The sequence below is a fragment of the Lissotriton helveticus genome, chromosome 1_2 (genome assembly GCF_964261635.1).
Source record: "Lissotriton helveticus chromosome 1_2, aLisHel1.1, whole genome shotgun sequence".
NCBI classification, from domain to species: Eukaryota; Metazoa; Chordata; class Amphibia; order Caudata; family Salamandridae; genus Lissotriton; species Lissotriton helveticus.
Window position 1 is genome coordinate 360,879,933 of NC_136058.1, and position 21,265 is coordinate 360,901,197.

A 21,265-nucleotide genomic window follows, 5' to 3' on the forward strand; every position below is an offset into this window, starting at 1 on the left:
CATTGTCACTGAAATGTTCATCTAACTATAGTGATTAATGTAAAGTAAGATCAAACTACAATTCCTAACTATAATGTCACTTTAACCTGTGGTTTATTCAGTGGATGTCTAGGTTGCTTAATGTAAAGTGAAACTTCATTACCATATGTAAAGCCAACCCCATATTTCACATGACTGACTAGCCTGGGGCCAGGACCGGCATCGAGCCCCCACGGGCAGGCAAGTCCCCACCGCACACGGCAAGTCCCCGCTGTGCATAGCCTTCAGCCTTTGGCACAACTGTTTTCAACTCCCTGCGAGCTCCCTACCACATGATGACCATGGCCTTTAGCTGTGCACAGCCTGGGGTTGGGAGCAAGGCCTGGCCACCAGGCCGAGGGCCCCACCTCCTACAAGCTCCTTACCAACCATCACACACATCCTTCTGGCATTTACAGTTGGTCGTGCAGGTCACAACTGTACCCTGGAAGATTTAGTTGCTTTGTCAGAGTCACAATACAAAAATATTAGTCCATTAGTCTTTATCTAGGGGTAAGCTATCAATATATATAAACTAGCAGCCCGTCCCGACGTTGTCCGGGTATGAAATAGAATGTGTGTAATGTGTGTATTTGGCAAGGGCAATTTATTTTAAAATCTCACGGTAGACAAAATGTTTTGTTTCATTAGAATCGGGACCAGGAAGGCCCAGCTGCAGCCCTGGTTGATGTTAACAGGCGCGTGTAATTGGTGTTGTGATCCGCCGCCTGAGCCCGGCTACAGTCCTGGTTGATGTTAGCAGGCGCGTGTAATTTCGTTGAATGAGAGAGTTATCAGCCGCGGGTAAATCCGTTTAATGAGAGAGTTGAGTGACAGCGAGTAGGAGAGGCTGCAGTAATTGTCCCCACAGACACGCTCATTTGCATGTTTCCCCGCTTGAGGCCCAGATGCAGGCCTGTTTGATGTTAGCAGGCGCGTGTTCCCCGCTTGAGGCCCAGCTGCAGCCCTAGGTGATGTTATCAGGTGCGTGTAATTAGTGTACTGACCTGCCGCCTGAGCCCGGCTAGAGCCCTGGTTGACGGTGTAATTTCGTTGAATAAGAGAGTTCAGTAACAGCGCGCAGGAGAGGCTGCAGTAACGTTACTTACCACGCCTCCAGCTGAACGCATTTGTCACGCCCCCAGCACACGGCCACAGCAGACGATCTTCTGATTAATGTACGACCCACATGGCATGAAGGGCGGAACGTAGCACACACCCCCACCGTGCCCCTTGATGCGGCGCAATTGTGTTCACATGGCATGAAGGCCGGACACACGCCCCCAGCGTTTCTCACGCCCCAGTGTGTCACGCTCCCAGCGTGCCCCTTGATGCTGCGCCGCAACGTAATTGGCGCTCGTATGTACGACTCATATGGTCGTATGTACGACTCATATGGCATGAAGGGCGGACACAGGCCCCCAGCGCTTGTCACGCCCCCAGCGTATGTTACGCCCCAGCACACGCCCACAGCCCACAATATGATGGCCGTACCACACGCCCCCAGGGTTAGTCACGCCCCCCAGCCCACGCTGAAAGCACAACGCAGACACGCCAACAAGGGACTACTTTGGTGGCACAGTTCTTTTACCTTTTAAATGTATATTGTGGCCGTCTGCATAGCCTATGTCCTTCTACTGCAACTGCCCTTTCCAACGCTGTATTGGGTGTTGTGATTGGTGCTGTGGTTACTGAGATTACCCACCTCAAAGGTTTGGGCTCTCTCTTTATAATATTAGTATGGATTCGATCTCTCGTCGTTATAAAAAAATCACCAATATTAATCAAATGTATATTTGAGCAATTCGCACAAATCAATATGCAATAACAGTGATTTTCTTAACATGTTTAATAAAGTTTTAATTTAAAAAACTCAACATGTCTCTGAGTTTTTCTTTTTCCATTTTTCAGCTCAAAATTGCAATCATAAAAACAACCACAAGATGGTATTGCACTCCAGCTGAAAACCAGAGTTACAGCTAATAGAGTTTTTAAATAACGTGAAGTCATGGATTGAATGACCCAGTGAATTGCTGCTCATTTAGTGTGGCTGGGGGCAGCTGCACTCCCTTCAGCTCTGCACAACATTAAACAATTCTTGGTGACCTACCGCTAGTAATAAGGCCACCAACACAGTAAGGGGTCCAGTAAAGGTCTTTCAGCCAGATTCATGAAAGCAAAATCGGCTCGCAAAGGGCCAGATTCTGAGAATCTGGCCCTTTGCGAGCGCTATTTTTGGATTTGGGATGGTTCATACCAAATGCAAAAATCGCAATTCTAGAAATCGCTAAATTGCGATTATTTGCATTTAAGAAATCTCAATTTGAGATTCCTTAAATGCAATTCATGAACCATTTTAAAATTGCGAATTTGCAATCTGGGGCCGCTATTTACCGCGAAGTCTAACTACGTGGTAAATAGCAAAAACCTAGAAAAATGCACTTTAGTGCATTTTTCTAAGTTGTATGTTACACACAGACATGTCCTTGGGACATGTGTGTGCGCAACACCAGTGTACATTACCATTTCAGGGGTGCAACAGGGTGTCCTTTGGACACCCTGACACCCTTGAAATTGCTTCCTTATTTGTGATTCGCTAATTGCTAATCGCAAATATGTAATGACTCCCCATTCAATCCTATGGGCATTTAAGCCCATAGGAATGAATGGGAAAGCCATTCCTTATTTGCGATTAGCAATCGCAAATAAGGAATGACTCCCCATTCATTCCTATGGGCCTTTAGGTCCATAGGAATGAATGGGAAAGCCATTCCTTATTTGCGATTAGCAATTAACGAATCGCAAATAAGGAAGCAGTAGAAATCGCTAAAAATATTGCGATTTGTACATGCATCCCGTTTTGCGAGACTTTAATAGCGAATCCTTAAAATTCGCTATTAAGGACTCGCAAAACATGACTATGATGAATCTGGGGGTTAGTAAATTAGCTACTTGCTCAACCCGTGGTAGCTGACAACAAGCAGTCAGGCCTAACTTAGGAGACATGAGTGTGAAGCATTTAAGATATCACCATTCCATTCTATGTGGGAGATTCTGTATTATCTGAAAGGCAAAGCAAGACACCCTGTCATTCACCCATATAGAAACTCCAACAGCCACTTACCTTAGTGAATATGTTTAATGCTCAGTAACCTTTAGAAAATACCCTTAATTACTGTAGGATTTCTTCAGTGATGTAATCAGTGATGTCATCTAAGATGTCATCAGTGATGTCATTTGAGATGGCATGAGTGTTGTCACTGACCATGTCATGAGTGATGTAATAAACAAGGTCATAAGCTGTGCATTGCATGGGTGTAAGTTATAGATAGGTCGGCTAATTATAACGGCTGAATTTCTATGGTTTTGTACAAGTCAAATGTCAGCCTAACTATCATTATATATATCTTTGTCAGATGACCAACCAGTTTTGGCTGTGGTACAGTGGCCTCCCCACAAAAGGAACTAAAATCACTTTGCCATTGATGTTACAGTCCAAGGAAATACACAATCAATCACTAAATGCTCTCTAGAATATCACTCAGACACCAACATTAACAAATCACTGAAAAAAACATCACCCAAACACAGACAGGCCAAAACTAAATACCTAGGACTTCTCTTCAGAGAGTGACTCCGTGTGAGAAAGTGCCCTCTTTCTGCATGGTTGCCCCCACTTTTTTCAGAGTTGCGGATGTGCTTTGACTGAGTGTGCCCTGGTCTCCTGCTAACCCATGTACCCAGGGCCTATGTTCTTTCCCTAAAACTACATTGAAGCCTAAACCCAATTGGCATCTCTGGCCACAGGTCAGCCCCTGGTAAATTCTTTAAAATTGTACTATTTAACTAAAATTATTTACTTACCTGTTTACAGGAAATGTCCCAGAGTAGTATCCAGGTATACTACTCTGAGTAAGAAAAGTTATCTAAAAAGTAACTTACCTGGTATTTTACTGAAAAACCCATTCAAGTCTTTCTACTGTATTTACAAAGTATTGCATTTCTCTGCAACCATACTGTAAGTCAAAACAAAGTGCACATACAATTACAATTCAAACTGTTTACAAACTGCATTACTACTATAAAGTATTTATTGCTTACCTGTGCCAAGCTTGCTTGGTTCTAGAAAATAAAATAACTAAAAGTATATTTTCATACAAAAACAATTGGTCTGAAGTTTAGTCTTTGAGTGTGTGAATTCATTTGCTGACTGAGTGTGTACATCAAATGCTTAACACTGTCCTCTGATAATGCCTTAATGCTCGACCACACTACCATAAATAGACAGGGCATCACTTGCAAAAAGGTCACACGGCTGGATGATCCTGAACACGTATTCTACACAGGCACCGCAGAGCTACCTTGATTTGTGCTACTCAAAAATAGTTAAAATGAAATTTTTAAATTACAGGCTGGGTCTGTTACCCTGTATTATGAACCTTCCACACTGGTTAAAGGAAAAGGCGGGCTCCCTCTGTCGCTTATGCGGAACAGCGCCAGAGGACATGCCGCATTTGCTGTTTTCCTTTTATAAATTGCTGGAAGAACGAAAGAATCTGCTAAAATACCATTTCAACCGACGAGGAATTCGCTCACGAAGACAAGCAGTCCTTGCCTGCTTCGCACCCCTCGGCTGAATTGTAGTCTTGTGAGGTTCATGAAAGCAGTGGAAAAGAAAATACCAAGACTTGACTCTTAACCGTCGTTCAGATATTCTTTGCATCCCATGAGTCTCAGCTGAACTGTAGTTTTGTGAAGTTCATGAAGGTAGCAGAAATTGAAAATGTTAAGACTGGTTTCGTGATTGTTTTCTAGATACATTTTATACCCCACGATCCTCAGATGAACTGTAGTCTTGTGAAGTTCATGAAGGCAGAGGAAAAGAAACTGTCAAGACTTGATTCTTAATTATCTTAAAAACAAAATTATGACAGAACTTATATCTATTCTCGGCTCTTGAGAGGCAGATTTATGACTTCAGGTGCATTTCTGCTAATCAGCAGAGATGCGCCAGAAGAGTTGCGACACATCTGCCCACCCGTGTGCCACCACTAATGCGGCGCATTTACAATGCGGTCCACCGTGTCGCTTGGATGGGCAGACGCGTGACGCATCCATGGCGGAAATGCGGCGCGTTGCTGGAGCTCTATCTCTAACATGCTGCGCCAGTCCTTACGCCTGCTTCAAGCGGGTGCAGGGTTTTGACACAGCATGGCCCTAAAAGCGACTGAGTGAAATCTTGTAGATTTCACTCAGCCACGTTTAGGAGGCGTTCTTGCCCCGGAACGCTCCCCTGCGCCACAACGCCTACATGTGGCGCTGGGCTTTACAACGTGATGCATCTCCCAGATGCTTCACGATGTAAATACCCTGCAGCAGGGCCCTGGCTTTGCGCCGCCGCTGCATCACAAAAATGATGCAACGGCAGCGTAAAAGAGGCTCAAGGGGCTTGTAAATCTGCCCCAGAGATCTTGTGATTTAATTGGAAAGGAAAAAGTGTGTGTGGTGATAAATTGTTTGTGTATATAGATGAAATTTAAAGGTTGTAGTGATATATTATTTTTTACATGTAGACGTAAATTTTAAAGCTTGTATTGCAATAGTTCTAATTAACTATGCAAATAAACTATTACTTACTTACTTACCCTACCACAAATAGAGAGTAAGGTACTATCTAACTTTACCTCTGCCTACCTTTGGGCACACTATACCGCACTTTCGTATAGTATATACAGAGCCAGCTTCCTACACTCAAACTTTGTAGTACAAACCTCAGTATTGTGTGCTGAGGCTTAGCCAGACAGCTGACAGTTCTAGGTAGCCATATGTATGGCAGTCTGTGCGCTATACATAGGGCATTGACAATATAGAACGTATATCCCGACTATGGCATTGGGCCTGGTGGTGATGCATTCTGACCGACATTTCGCATGCGGGCAATTGCAAAGGAGAAACTGACAATTAATTATGAAATGTTCACAAACTCACCGAAATACGTCGACGTGTTGGTTAACACATTACATAGATCAATTTCCCTAATCCTTAATGTCTGGTAAATATCAATCACGACCTTAAAAGGCTTGGTGAGCGCCTCACCTTGTGTACTTTGGCATGTAATAAATTAGCTTCACAATCAGCTCTTTGTTGCCATGTAAACATGACTCACATTGTCAGCATATTATTTTAATCTTTATAACTTAATTGCAGACCTAGCGCCCAGAAATAAGAGTGGGTTTGGGCCAATATGCCTTAAATTACACACGCATCTAAAGGTTTTTCTGTTTTGAAAGGTGACTGGAATTTAAATTTCGCATTCAGCGTTTTGCAAAATTGAAAACTTTTTTGCAGTAAATTCTCCTGCTAGTCATTTTTTGCTGAATGCAGTGTTCAAATCCTGCTGTAACGACTTTTTTTTCTCTGTTTAATTTTTGGAACCTCCGGTAAACTTGTGGACCATATAACATTTTGAAAAATGTTCACCAGGTTTACACGGAAAAAAAATCTGGTACATCGCACTTTACTTTGAAAATGCAAGTGATTCAAACCGGATCTGACATCACAAAAAGGCTGTAGTTCATCTTGGATTGTGAACCTCGGAGCACCATCTTGGAATGGGCAATTTATACTGATTGTCCACACCACGTTCCTGCAACTCATGGCATTTATTTGGCAAATGAAAAAAATGAACTCAAAGTTTAACATTCTTCACACAGTGCTGGATTCTTCTCTTGTCGCCCTCTTTATGCCTGTTGCTCCTGGCAGCTCGCACAATAGTTCTTTGGGTGACTGATCCCAGAGACACCAGAGTGATCCATGCAGTGAAGGTGACCAGTCATTCACTGAGCATAGAGTGCAAAAGCATGCTGGCCAAAAGTACTTTTGCATCTTTTATTTGAAGTTTTCTATGGCCCAAAGGGCATTAGAGTGCATTATATGGGCAACAGATTATTACAAAAGATCAGAAATTTTTATTTTGGGCGCAGACCGACCAAGTGATTTCCCCAGAATCACAGGTTCACTTGTTGAGCCGACCCCAAGACTGAAACCTGCTTTCCCAATTCCACGGTCGGCAACAGAGGCCATCATGCCGCAGCGCCTTACCTTCTATTTGTTTATGCAATACTTCTTTATAGGGTTTTAAATCCACAGATCAGTATATAAAACGAAATTTACGGTAACTTCAGAATCAGGGCAATAAGATACTTTTTTAAAGGAGCCTTCAGCCAGTGTTCTTCATCTATTGGTCTGTTGTGTCAATCAGATGTTGATTCTGCCCACAACAGTATACAGCATGACACAATTGTTCAGCCTACATCAGCCACTGACTAACTTCACTTTGATTGACTGCATTGTACTCTTTCAGAAGAAAGACATCAGTACATAAGGTAGTTCCTTGAGGTGCAGCTGTGTTTTTATTTTTATTTTATTACTTTAGTATTGCCTTTGTGTTTAGAGGCTCATATGATTGCCTTTCTACCAGTTCTTCAGTTTGATGTGAGCACAGGGCACATTGCAGCTTTCTTAGGGGCATATTATCAAGGGGGTTTATCTCCGCTTTTTTGGCTTTAAAAGCCAAGAAAGCGGAGATAAAATGATCTCCCTATTATCTAGATGTCGCTAACACCAGTTAGCGACAGCTAGTAGGAGATAGCAACCATCTTGGGCCCCACTTTGCATGTCAGTGATATTTATCACTAATGACATGCAAAGTGGGAGTGTCAAGATGTTAGCGACTGGAAACAGCCGCTAACATCGCTATCTCCTATTACCAACTTTTGGAGATATTCGCGCTAAGCGCGAATATCTCCAAAAGCTAACACCTGCCCTGAGCAGTTGTTAGCCATGTTATCCAATGGGAGGTGGATAACATGGCTAAGAGCTTTAGCTCGGTAATGCATGAATATCGCTGACTTTTCAGCGATATTCATGCATTGCGGCCGATTTTTTATCGCATTTGCGATAATCCTTGGTAATACCAAGGTTTATCTGCGATAAAAATCGCTGCAGCTCAGCGGTAAATATTTGTCTCTAACCAAGCAATAGCGATAATTATCGCTATTGCTTGGTAATATGCCCCTTAGTTCCTGACTCCAACTAATGATTTTGTAAATTCCCTATTTAGTGGCCTTAGTGTATCTGACTGCTGATATTTCACAGTATACCGGATTATGTGTATTTGAAACTGTTTAAGTTAAAATACATGGAATTCTGCTGTCCCTGTATAAAAACCTGTCTTCAATTTCTGTATAATAGGCGACTTATGACGCACCTAGACTCTATGATAAATCTGCTCAAAAGTAATAACTTATTACAGTTGAGTTTTGATATCACAATGTCTGCTGCCATAGCCAACAGCCAGGGGAAAGGCAGGCCAGGGACTGTAAGTGAAGCAGCAGATAAAGAATGAAAACAAAACATGGCTTTTCTTTCTTCTGTTCTGTTTTCCCAGTCGAACAGTGACACGCAGAACCGAGATTTTTATATTTTGCTCTCCTTAATTAATAATAGTAGAGTTACAATCTCTCTACATGTTTCTACATATTTTGAGCAAATGCACCTTTAAAAAAATAATTGTAACAAAAATCCAGCACTTTTTTTGATGTGTTTAATTTTGAACTAGAGGTTATATTTTTATTCTTCATATTTGCATAATGCTCTCTCCTTTGTATGAAAGAAGAACACACCAAGGATTTAAGTAGTTTGTGGGAAAGTTGATGGTGTGTCCATGAATTATAAGGAGTAAAGTACCCCCTGGCATACATGATAAGTTTATTGCAAGTCACCTTGGAGTTCAATAACCAAATATAGGAACTCATTCTTCAGCCTTGTTTCCCTACATGTCATGGAACTCCTCAGGGGCTTGCAATGATCGTATATTATACTGCAGGGGTACTTTATCAGATATATCCTCTTTTTAGTATGCACAAAATGCAGTGTACTTATAACTGCACACCAGTATCTAGACTGGTATGTATTTTAATTGAGGACTACAGTTATAATTGTGAACTATTGTAATCTGGACGTCCTGTTTTTGGGAAAATTGTACCAGGTCCATACCAATGCTGGAGGAGTGATGGAGTCACAGGTGCCATATCCACCATGTGATATCAGGGCAACTCTCACATTTGCGTTTTGTAGAGGGTCGCAGCACACCTCACAAAGGGACAGAGAAAAGAGGTCCAGGCGATGCAACTGTATAACTAATTGCCACTAGAGCAAATGATCCGTGTTGACACCATAGCAGGCACTGTATGGGAGGCCATAAGGAGGCTGTGAAAGTTGTAAATTGCATTCACATTCATCAAGAGAGGCCCCCAAATCTGGTTGAAGACGACCAGTCTGTCATTGACCCTATTTATTACACTCTCATAGGATGCGATGCGAGACAGTCCTAAGAACCATTCATTAGAGTTTGCCATTTGTCTCCAGTGAAGAATACAGGGTTTGAGTGCAGAAAATGAGGCTGCCATTCTCCTCCATCAGTCATGCAAACTGGCTAACAAGGTCATAGTTCATAGCCCGAATACTTGTCTGGTAGCGGCCAAGGTCTAGTTGGCATTTTCCTGCCCTAGCAATTTGGTGCCCGCAGTCTTTCTCTGGGTGACCTGACAGGGTGTACTTGGCAGTTGGACTTTGTGTATTCTTCCTACACTGCCACACTCCACTGCACATGCATCAGGTCACACTCCCATTGGACTCAATGCAAGTAGTTTGAATGAGGAAGCAGCCCTGCCTTGCATACCAATAGGGGTTGAATACCAAATGTGGAGAACCTTGAACAATAGGAACGCTCCTCTCGTCTGTGTAGAACACACTTTTGAAAGCACCCCACGCTTTAGGAAAGAGTTGAAGAAGACACAACTCTTTAAAGAACGCAACATTACAATGAATAGACTGTCCACAAAACAGCTACCTCCCCACTCACTGGATGACTTTACATTGTTTTTTACCCTTTACAACACTCCACTGCATTATGGCTACATTTGTGCTATAGAAGTACTATTAGACCTGTCAGCCTAAGGGTGGTCTTCCCTGAAACAGTTTGCTCTCCTTCTCCATATTTTCTGCTGATCTCGTTTTTGCTGACTTCAGGACTCTGCACAGTTTACCACTACTAACCAGTGCTGAAGTGCATGTTCTCACTACTTAAAAACATGATAATATTGGTTTATCCCCAATTGGCACATTTAATTTACTAGTGATTCCCTAGTTAAGTGGTGCTACATGTGCCCAGGGTCTGTAAATGAAATGCTACAAGTGAGCCTACAACACTTTTTGTGACACCCACTTTAGTAGCCCCTTATACATTTCTCATACCTACCACTACAGCCTGTGGGTGCAGTTGTAAGCTGCCATTTCAACCTTGAAAAATAAACCCATTGCACTGCCCAATCTCTCCTGTTTAATACACATAAGTTACCCCACACAGCCAAGAGGGTAGGGGCAGTGTATTTTAAAAGTTGGACATGTACGTTTAAGTTTTGCAAGTTCCAGTTGTGAAAAACTCTTAAATTTGTGTTTCACTACTGCAAGGCCTACCTAAAATTGCAGAAATTGGTAAGATTCCCGTTGATGAGAAACGAGCGTATGATGGTTGGAACGTGACTCGTTACGTTACTAGCCTCACAGATAAGGCTAGACGAAGAAGATCCCCACTAATTTGGACCGTACCTCATCGAGGTAATTTATGTCTGCAGATAAATGGTCAAAATATTAAAAACCAACAGGAAAAGAGTGTTTGTTCTCGTACATACATCTATTCACCCCAGATTTCTCCACCATTAGTGCCATCTCAAGGCACATATTTTGTCTGTCACGACAAAGCCTACACGTGGCTTCCCACCTATTTTTCAGGAACGTGTTATGTGGCTTTTCTTCTTCCTCCGACATACACTGCTCTTTAAGGTCATCACAGAAAAAGATATGGCAGAGGGGTTATTGATTCCGGAGACACGGCAGGACAAGAGGGAGGAGACTTTATTAAAGGGTTTCTTCCTTTCTGGGGCCCGATGGCCAATAGCAGAAACATTAGACCGTTAGTTTGTGGTGTTGAGGCTACAATAAATGTGACTTCTGGAGCCTTGAGTAATTTAACAGCCGGACTTCAGGCGGACCGCCTTATGACTTTGCAGACCCGAATGGTTTTAGACATTGACCTTGCAGATCGTGGAGGAGTCTGTAAATTGATCGGGTCTAGTTGCTGCATTTATATTCCCAATAATGCCACTACGGTATACCAAGCCATCTCTAAATTGTACGTAATTTCCGAGTCTATTCATCAGGACACAGGAGGTTGGTCTGTGATGGGATGGTTTTGGGGACTACTGTCCACATGGGGACGGAAGGTGTTAACCTTCCTTGGAATGGTTTTGGCCATCATTGTTTCTTGTTGTCTTTGTTTACAGTGTGGTCCTGCCATCTGTGTCCCAAGGCCTGTGTCACAGAAAACAGAGAACATTAAAATGATGTTGCAGCAACAGCTTGATGACCTCATAACCATTGACATCGACTCAGACTAACTTGAGTCCTTTGTGTTTTGCATGAGTAATGACAAAAGGAGGGTTTGAGGTTCTTCGGTTTTCGACTTCGTCCCGTATTTGGCCGCCATTTTATGTTCCGTCACCATTTTGTGTCGCCCTCACTAAGGCAGCACGGCAAACGGAGTGTTTTTACCTTTTCCAGCTGCTACGTGTCTCTCCTGTTAAAAAGTAACCCCCTGCCCTTGTTTACGAAACCGATGTCAGGGTCTGGCCGAGTTCACTAATCCATGTCTAGACTGATTGATCCCTGCCTCAACTGACTGTTTGGGTCTCCCTATTCTTTCCTTACTCTATCTTATCCGACTGACCTTCACTATTCTCTCCTTGTATTCTCTTGTTACACAACTATCCTTTGAGGCACACAAATACGTCCTGCCACCTGCAAATTGGATTGTAGGCACCAGCACTGATTAACTTGAGGGGAGGAGTGAACATGGGGTCTGAAGGAAGGGCGTACTCGAGATACTTGATAGCTTGTTTTCCATTTTTTCCTATTGGTCAGCATTATATGTATTGGGAGTATACGTTGTAAATATGTGTGCTATAAAATATTGTGCGCTACAGAATGACGTGGCAGTCTCCTGAGAACCTATTCTGTACTTCTGGGACAACTGTGCTTAGCTGCAGCTAATAAACCTGGTTTTCTACTCCTAACAGATTGTTTCGTGTCTATGTCTGACAAGGCAGGTGAACTCGGAGATTTAAGGCGTGCCCTGCGCCGCCAGGCCCGTAAGGGCCCGGTTCTCAACCCTCTCAACTGGGTGAGAAGGACTGTACCTGCATCTGTTGAACTCAGGACCCCAAAGTGACTCCAAGGGCTAGTTGGCTGGCCTCCTGATTTGAGCCTAAGTGACAAAAGCCTCCAACAACCTCGACCCCAGCACCTGGAGTCTGCCATCTGTGAGTCTACCCTGCTCAGTGGTGCCACCCCGGTCCTGGACCGTTGGAAGTAGGAATAAGGTGCTCTGCAAGAGTCTGTGGATTCAGCAGAACAAATGCATCTCTTCTGCTGCTCAGAGCAACCCTGAACACCAGTGGATGGTCTCCGTTGCAAAGATTCACATTGCATTGCATCCTATCGCCTCATAGGAACGACTGCTGCATGAAGCATCCCGCCCCAGGCACCTGCATCCCACATTAACAGTAGTCTCAATGACGATGCCAGACTCCACATCGTTTTTTTTGTTGTTTTTTTTACAGACAAACAAGGGAACCCAGAAGGTATAGTATAGGGACCATGAGCAGTAGCATATTTTACAAGACAGTGGTCCCTATTTTTGGAAACCAAATAGTCTGTGAGGACAGACAAAACAATTTTCATACACTTGATAGGTGAAATGACTTTTGTCCAGCCGGACAAGAATTTTTATTTTATATTTGATTTAGAACGTTAATTATAAAGATGGAAGAACCATTTGGTATCAAGTGGGCACAGCCGTGACCCATACAATATAAGACAAGACAAGACAACACAACAATAGTGGCCAAGAGGGCAAAGCAAAAAATTGCATCTGTATACTATTAATCAGTTGTTACAGATTTTAAATTTCATTACAACACTCCACTGCAAATGATAATATTTCAGTCACATATTGCATTTGGGGGTTCAGAGGTCGACGACGTTTTGATGCCGTATTTTAGTCTAGGGCATCATCATCAGGACAAAAAATGATAGTTGTTGTCTTAACCATTATATTTACACTAAGCCTTAAGTCACAATACTAAGTAGAGACTTAATGTAGCCGTATTCCGGGATAGGCTCGGTCAAACTTTGTTTTCGGGTAGCAAGGCACACTGTTGCCCCTGCAAGGATCGAAAGAAGAGCCCAATGGCTCGTGTGAAGGTCCACTCAATGGCGTCCGCTCAATGGCGTTTGTTTCCTTTACAGACCGAGCAGCAGTGGCAATCGCGGTCGATCTGCTATCGCCCCACTAAATTGGTCAGACCATTCCAGTATTAGTTTTTGTATCTTGCTTCCCTCCACGCAAAAGCCATCTTCTAGGACTACCCGCAGTGTTAGCACTGATTCATTTCAGACCTATTTATTTCCACTGAGCCTAACTGAGTCACCCATCCTGATAGCTTCCGTCGTAGACATCTGCACCCCTCAAAACCAAAACATACCGCAGACAAAATTCATCCCAAGACTGGTACTCTCCTGAGTTAAGACTCAATAAAAAGGGAATGCAAAGCAGGAGATAGAACGTGGAGACACTGTAAAAACCCATGTAAGCAACAACTAAATATATTTCAGAGTCTGCTGAAAAGAGCTAAAAAAATCACTTCATAAAAACCTAGAGGAAAACAGCGGCTCCTGTAGATAACTTATTGAAATTATTAAAGAACTTTCCCAGTCAACCAGCCTTTCTCAAGTCATCTCCCCTCAGTCCCCCACTGTGAAGCAATAGCAAGCTACTTCAGTGAGAAAATTGACAATATTTATCCAGTTTTGATGCTCAACCCTCCTGGAACCAATTAGGACTGCACCCAGATGCCAAAGCTCATCCAGGAACCTTTGCTAGTATGACTAGAGAACAGGTGGAGAAGCTGATGTTGGAAGTTAAATCTGGCTCCCCTCTTGGCCCCAGCCCTCATTTTATCTTTCCTCATCTTTCCCCTGTTCTAAGCCATCATCTGATTCATATTTTTAATGCCTTCCTGTCAAATGCTGAGTATCCGGATATGTGGAAGCAAGCACTTATCCTCCCTGTAGCCAAAAATGCAGATTTAGATGCCTCAGTTTTATTGAACTACAACCCAATCCCCCTGCTTCCGTATATGTCCAAGGTACTTGAAGGACTTGCCAACTGTCAGTTTACAGCATTCCTAGAAGATAAAAACATTTTGGACTCCTCCCAGACCGGTTATAGAGCTATGAACAGCACAGAATCCACTCTTCTGGCAGTGCTGGTCAACATAAGACTTGACATAGAGCAGATTCTGCTTCATCTCTTTGCAGTATTTGACACTGGTTCACAATGTCAAATTGTAAATAATCTCCATGAGACCGAGCTTCACTCTACTGCCTTAGGCTGGGTTAGGTCTTTTCTGAATAATAGGACCCAGTCTGTGCAGTTGAATATAGTAAGATCATCTCCCCACAATGCCAAGTGCGGGGTAGCGCAAAGCTCTTCTCTAAGCTCAACTCTTTTTAATGTGTACTTCACACCCCTTGCTAAGCTGGTACGCAAGTGGGGATACCAAATATGCTCATACACTGATGACACTCAACTTATCATCTTGATTTGTGATAAACTTGAAGCTACCAAACAAGATCTCACTAGTTCCCTTGCTGAGTTCACCAGCACACTGTCTAATGCTCACAGCTAAAAAATATGAAATTCTATCATTCAGAGATGCCCACCAGATTTGGGAGTCATCATGTTGGCCATAGTCTTTGGAACTGGCACCTAAGTCAAAAAAAGCAGCATAAAACCTGGGTTTCCTGATTGCTGAGTCCTTAACCATGCAGGGGCAAGTCATTGCCATGTATGGCAAATATTATGGTCAGCTCAAACTCCTGAAGAGACTAATTTACTGGATTCAGTGATTTGGCATAGGAGCATAGTCCAAGCCATAGTAATCAGTTGATTGGACTACGCCAATGTCATATATATGGGGATGGCTGACTACATTTTCACCTGATTGCAGGTGATACAAAATATGGGTGCACAGGTGATATGCAACAAAGACAGATAAAGCTCCACTTGGCCTACCTAAAAACTCTTCACTGGCTACCTGTCTGAAAAAGAACAAAATTCAAGCTTCTCTGCCACGCACACAAGGTGCTTCATGATTCTGTCCCTATGATCCTTCGTGATAACTTGGAGTTCTATACACCTTCAAGAATCCTAAAAGCCGCAAACCTAGCCTTAGCTAAATACGTGTCATAAAAAAGCCAGAAGCTTTGGACATATAACTGTTTTCACCCCATATGGCCTTTCCCCCAGTGACTCACATACACAATCTGTGCCTGCTATAGCACCATGATATCCCTTAGGCGAAGAGTGTATGCACTCTATAAATACTATTAATACAATAAAATAAATTGTTTTGAGGAAGGCATAACCTCAGACTCCAACACAGTACAGTACAGTGGTAGGGACGTAGGTACAAGGGAGTGGGGAAGAAACACCAGAGGTATTCAGAGTTGAAACAACTGGGTCATAGGTAAGGATTTGGAAAAGCAAGGCATTAGAGAGATTGGGTTAGAGTAGGTTACGAGAGAGACGTGCTGTGCCCAATCATAACTATAACTGATGCCACTGCCATGCACACTGTTGTCATCAATTATATAATTTTTGATCTAGCAGTGATGCTATTAATGGTGTAATAGATTATGGTAAAAGTGCTGTAATAAATGGGGTAATCAGTAGTGCATATTGAGAACACGAGTTATAGGCATTTATGGGCATGAGTTATAGTTTCTTGAGATAAATATAACAGGTGAATTTCTGTGTTTCTTTTGTTTTAAACAGTTTGTTTTAACTGACATTTGAACCTAACTATAACGTCCCTTTAAGCTTTGTTTTTTTTGTGAATGTTTAAGTTTTTTTAACTAAATAAAGCCACAAATGCAATTCCGAACTGTAAAGTGATTTTAATCTTTGTTTTTTCAGTAAATTTCCAGTTTGTTTTTTTACGTAGAGTAATACTTTATAACCATATGTAAAGCCAAACCCCTACCTTATGGCGAACACCCCCACAGGCAACCACCTGAGGCCGTGCATGGCCAGAAGCCCTTGCGGTTGACCACGGGGCTGGCCTGTGGCCAGGCCCTGCATCCAACACCTGCGAGAAGCCAACATTGCCAAAGGCCATGTGTGGTTTGGAGTTAGCCTCAGGGCCTGGCCAGCGAACCGGCCCTCCATCTAGCCCAGTGACACAACTTCCCCCTCCCCAAGGCACACCATCTCCTGGGGCTTTTTTATTAAGGAGAGGTGGGTGTTCAGCCTCCCTTCCCTGATCCACTTCAGGTCACGGTGACCTTTGTTTTTTGTTTCAGGGTAGGGGATATTTATTTTTGTACTAAGTAGAAGGGGAGCACGTGGCCTTCTCAAAGGAGCTACTGAGTACCCCAGAAACTCCATCCCCTTGGGCTGTTTTTAAAGGGAGGGGTTGCTTGGACAACCTCCCCGGGACAATAAGGGCTTTGAGAACTTAATTTCCAAGGCCTTTTTTTATATTAAGGGGAGGGTGGTGCCTGGCACCCCTCTGTGAGTCACTTCATGCCTCGGGACCCCAATATAGACGTATAGTTGCTTGACATAACTATAACTGTGAATTTCTGTGGGTTTGTATGTTTAAAACAGTGTGTTTTAACTGACATTTTTACCTAGCTATAACGTCCCTTTTACCTTTATTTTTTTCAGTGAATATATCATATTGATGACATCACTGATGACATCCTCAATTGAATGTGACAGCTTAGTACATATATGCATATATGCATACATGTATGTACTAAGCCATCACATTCATTTGAGGATGTCATCAATGATGTCATCAATGATATTATCAATGATGTCATTGAAAATGTCATAAGTAATTTAATGTAGTATGTGAGGTCATAAGTAGTGGATGGCAGAGGTGAAAGTTATAATTAGCTTAGTAAATTTTAAATTATGAGTTTGTGCTTTATTCTTAAATTTTTTTTGTTTTTTAAATATTATTACAAGGCCTAACTATAACGTCACTTTAGTCCTTGGTTTTTTAGTGAATGTATGTATCAAAATATACAAAATATACATAAATATATTCATATATATTATATATGTGTGTTTATTTATTGTCATAAATATCCTCAGAAAGTCATTTTAGTTTCAATCAGAAGATATCATTGTCAGATTTAGGAGCAGCAGTCTGTTAATAATATTGGTTCTCTTTCCAGTAATTGGAGATTCTTAAGCATCTTCATGACAGAGTATGAACTGACAACAAGAAAATTATAATCATCATAGAGAGATATTTACATTCTTCTGTTACTTTTGAGATAATTCTTGTGTTTAGTTTTCATGAATTAGCAGTTTCATTTTGTACTACCGAGAGTTGGATACACAGAGATAGGGTTCAGGTACATTGCAGTTATCTTTATTTCTCAGAATGATTAAACTCTTAAGATGTCTCTCTGCCTTGTAGGAATTCACTACATTCAATAGACCTCATTGACCAGCCGAGAGACGAGGCAGAAGTGGTGGGTCTTGATGACTGTTTTCTCTCTTCTCTTATTCCCCTTTCCCTGCCTCTTCTATTGGCCCTCATAGTTCCAAATAGATATGGTGTCTGTTGCAAGTGTTGAGAAGCAGAAGAGAGCGTCACTCATCTTGTATCCTGTGCATAATGTTACTGCAAACCTGACAGAGGACTGAGGCATGAGATCATGGAACACATCTAGTGAGAGAAAGGAGTGACACACAAGAGAAATGAAAATAGGCCAAAAGTAGCAATGATGTAGAAGATAAAAGAGATCAAGGAACATGGAAAAGAATAGAGAGTAACAACCAGAGAGCGGACCCAGAGAGAAAATAGACAAGGGAAAGAAGTGAACCTATAAACAAATGAAGGAGGAAGAGAGGAGTTGAGGCCTAGGCTGGGATAGAGAAGGCCCACTGAACAGTTCTGTTATTGTCCCGTAAGAAAAGAGCTGAGGTTTGCTTAGTATGGAAATAGATATCAGAAGTACGAGTGTGGGCTGTACACCTACTGAATGTCTGCTATCCCTACACTTAATAGTATCATAGCTAGGTTCACTGGCTCAATGTTAATGATTTTAAGTTGCAGAGAGGCCTTGAAAATGTCACTCTATTTTATTATGCAAAAATATTGGAATTACACTTTGAGTTCTATCTTCTGGTCAGAAAATCAATAGCAGTAGTGACTGTCATAACAAGCAGTATATGTCAAGTACAACAACACTCAGGAGACATTGGGAAAGGCGTATCCTGGAAAACTTTGCAACCAACTGTGCTAACGTGGGGCTGTCAGGGGGATCTTAGAAGGAGAAGGTGAATTACATCATATAGCTGATATGTATCTGACCAGTGAGTTGATTCATTGTTGTAATGATGTAGGGTGCACTACGTCCTGTGGCATGGGTGTATGCATGCAGGTGAAGTTGGAAGCCAATCAGCGCTTTACAGTCTCTTTGCATCTATACTATGGGTAGACTAGTGACAAAGGGACATGTCCAACAAGAAAAAACATAAATGAGTTGGCACTAAACTATGCTTAGAGCTTTGGTGAGCATCCCTTTGGTACTGGAACTACATTGTGATCTAGGAGGAACCAGGTGCATGTGTGTTGACCTTGTGGTTTTCTGTTGGTGCATCTTGGAAGCGTTTTTGTGTGATTTGGCTTTTTTCCTTTGTGCTGACTTCCTTCATCTTCTACCTTCTTAATCTCTGTTTTTGATTTTGTTGATAGGTGAGCAGTGTGCACACAGTGTCTCCCACCTGTCATTCTTTCTTTCCATTACTCTAGGATGTATAACAGCAGAAGCCCAGAGGATGGAATAGTGAACGTGAAGGAGGAAGATGCAAGATTGTTGTCCTGCTGGTTGTGGTAAAGAACTGAGCATGATAGAGATTCTCCAGTGGGCAGACTCCTATTGTGGTGATGATTGTAGGTCATTCCAGACTCTCGAGCCACTGCAAAGCCACCGCACACCTTCATCTCTCTGAATCAAGGGACTAATAGTTGCAGATAGTACCAGGACCTCAAAATGAGGGATGGATAATACGCACGTTTCCTCCACAGCAGGCCAGGACTTTGACTGCATATTATTTACTAGACACTGCACCATAAATGCCAACCTTAAATTCAATTCTCATTGGCACCTGTAGCCACTGGAGTCTCTTCAGGCCAGAAGTGATGTTGGAATATGGTCCTCTCTGAAGGGTCACCCAAACATGCTGCTTTCCTCCTCCTTTTTTGCTTAACTCTTTTTTTTGGCTGTAGGACTCTGAGAACTTTAACACTGATCGCAGTGCTTAAGTGCATGTGATTATCGCCTAAACATGATGACATTGGTGTATACCTAATGGGCATGTTTGTTGTATTCGTAAGTCCCTTGTAAAGTTGTATACCATATTTCCAGTGCCTGTTCTTTAAATGCTGCTAGTGTGTCTGCAGCACTCATAGTGCCACCCACACAAGTAGCTTTTCAAACCTGTCTCAGGCCTGACACTTCAATGCCTGTGTGTGCAGTTTACTGCCACTACGACTTCGTGTTTAAAACTACTTGCCAAGCCTTAAACTCCCCTTTTGTTACATATGTCACCAGTAAGGTAGGCCCTAAGTAACCCTAAAGGAAAAATGCTAAGTAAAAAGTAGGACAAGCACTGTTACGTTTTACATGTCCTGGTAGTGACAAACAACCTATTTTGTTTTTTACTTCTGTGAGGTCTACCCCTCTCATAGGCCAGCATTGGATATTCCTCAATATACTTTAAAGCTATAATTCCTGATCGGAGAGGAGTAGCTTTTTCATGGTTGATATGTTTGGAATGGTAATGATAAAATCTTCTTTGCTGGTAAAATTGGATATAACATTACAGTTTTCGAAATGCCATTTTTGGAAAGAGGACATTTCTCTAAACTTACTGCTTTTTGTGACAGACAGCTTGCCTCCAATTTATGTCTGGGTTGGGTGACAGCTACACTTTGTTTATTCCTACTAGACAACCACCAGCACATGAAGGTGAGGCTCATCTGTATTAGGAATACTCATCCGCATTCATCTGCATTCTGATGGGTCTTCCTGGGCTGGGAGAAATGGGAGGGGCTGACACTTACACTTCAATATGTAGTGTCGTGTTGATCCAGCGGCCTATAGAAAATATATCATAAACAACGCTACCCAACTTCATAACCTATAAACAAAATTCTATACTAAATATGGACCCATTTATAAACCTGACATATTTTGGGCCTACTGAATCAGGTGGTCAGATTAAATCTATATACACATTATCTACAAACTATATACATATTTATACATCTGCGGAAAGAATATTGTCATTAGAATAAAACTTTGACCATTTAAACGACCACTATTGGCGACGTGATCTAGCTAATAGTAACCTACACTTCTGAATAACTAAGACCAGCTTATTTGTCAAAAGTAAGATTTTATTTACTAAATTATGGTATATAAATTGATAGTTTTATAAATGAATTTTATTAGCAATAAAGCAAGCATGATTGTAAAGAAATAAGAGAAAATACAATTTAAGCAAGTGAATCAAATTTAAAGTAAATATATAAAGTTTAGCATTTCTAAAACCTAATTCCCTAACTGAGCTAAATAGATAGAATTTAAAGAAAAGTTCTTTGAGGATTCTTACGTGCTCCACGCAAAGTCCGTCAGCACTTCACCCTCATCGGAAAGTCAGAAAGCAGCAGCCAGCCCATCCCTAGGAACATGACTTTTTATACCTTTCTACGCTAACTAAACTACGCAAAGGAAAGTTTTCAGAAATCTTCGACGTCCCATTGGCTGAGAGTGACAAGTGACATGTCACCCACTTTTCAAAAGTTCTATTAAATCACTTTTCTTAGAGACCATTGTCTCTTCCACGTGAAACCAGAAGCTTCCTGAGTTTGCAACAAATGTATAAAGTCATTCTCGCAGCGTCCATTGACTTTCAATTGACTTCCGCGGATGCCAAGTTAAGGACTGACAAAATGTTCTTTTTCGACCTTGGCCA

At 42.0% G+C, this 21,265-nt stretch overlaps 1 protein-coding gene across 3 annotated transcripts in view; it reads right to left on the bottom strand.

Annotated features, from left to right (window-relative positions):
* The window catches only part of LOC144805445 (membrane-spanning 4-domains subfamily A member 4A-like), a 134,712-nt gene that overhangs the window by 89,952 nt on the left and 23,495 nt on the right, over positions 1-21,265 (bottom strand). The window lies entirely within an intron of this gene.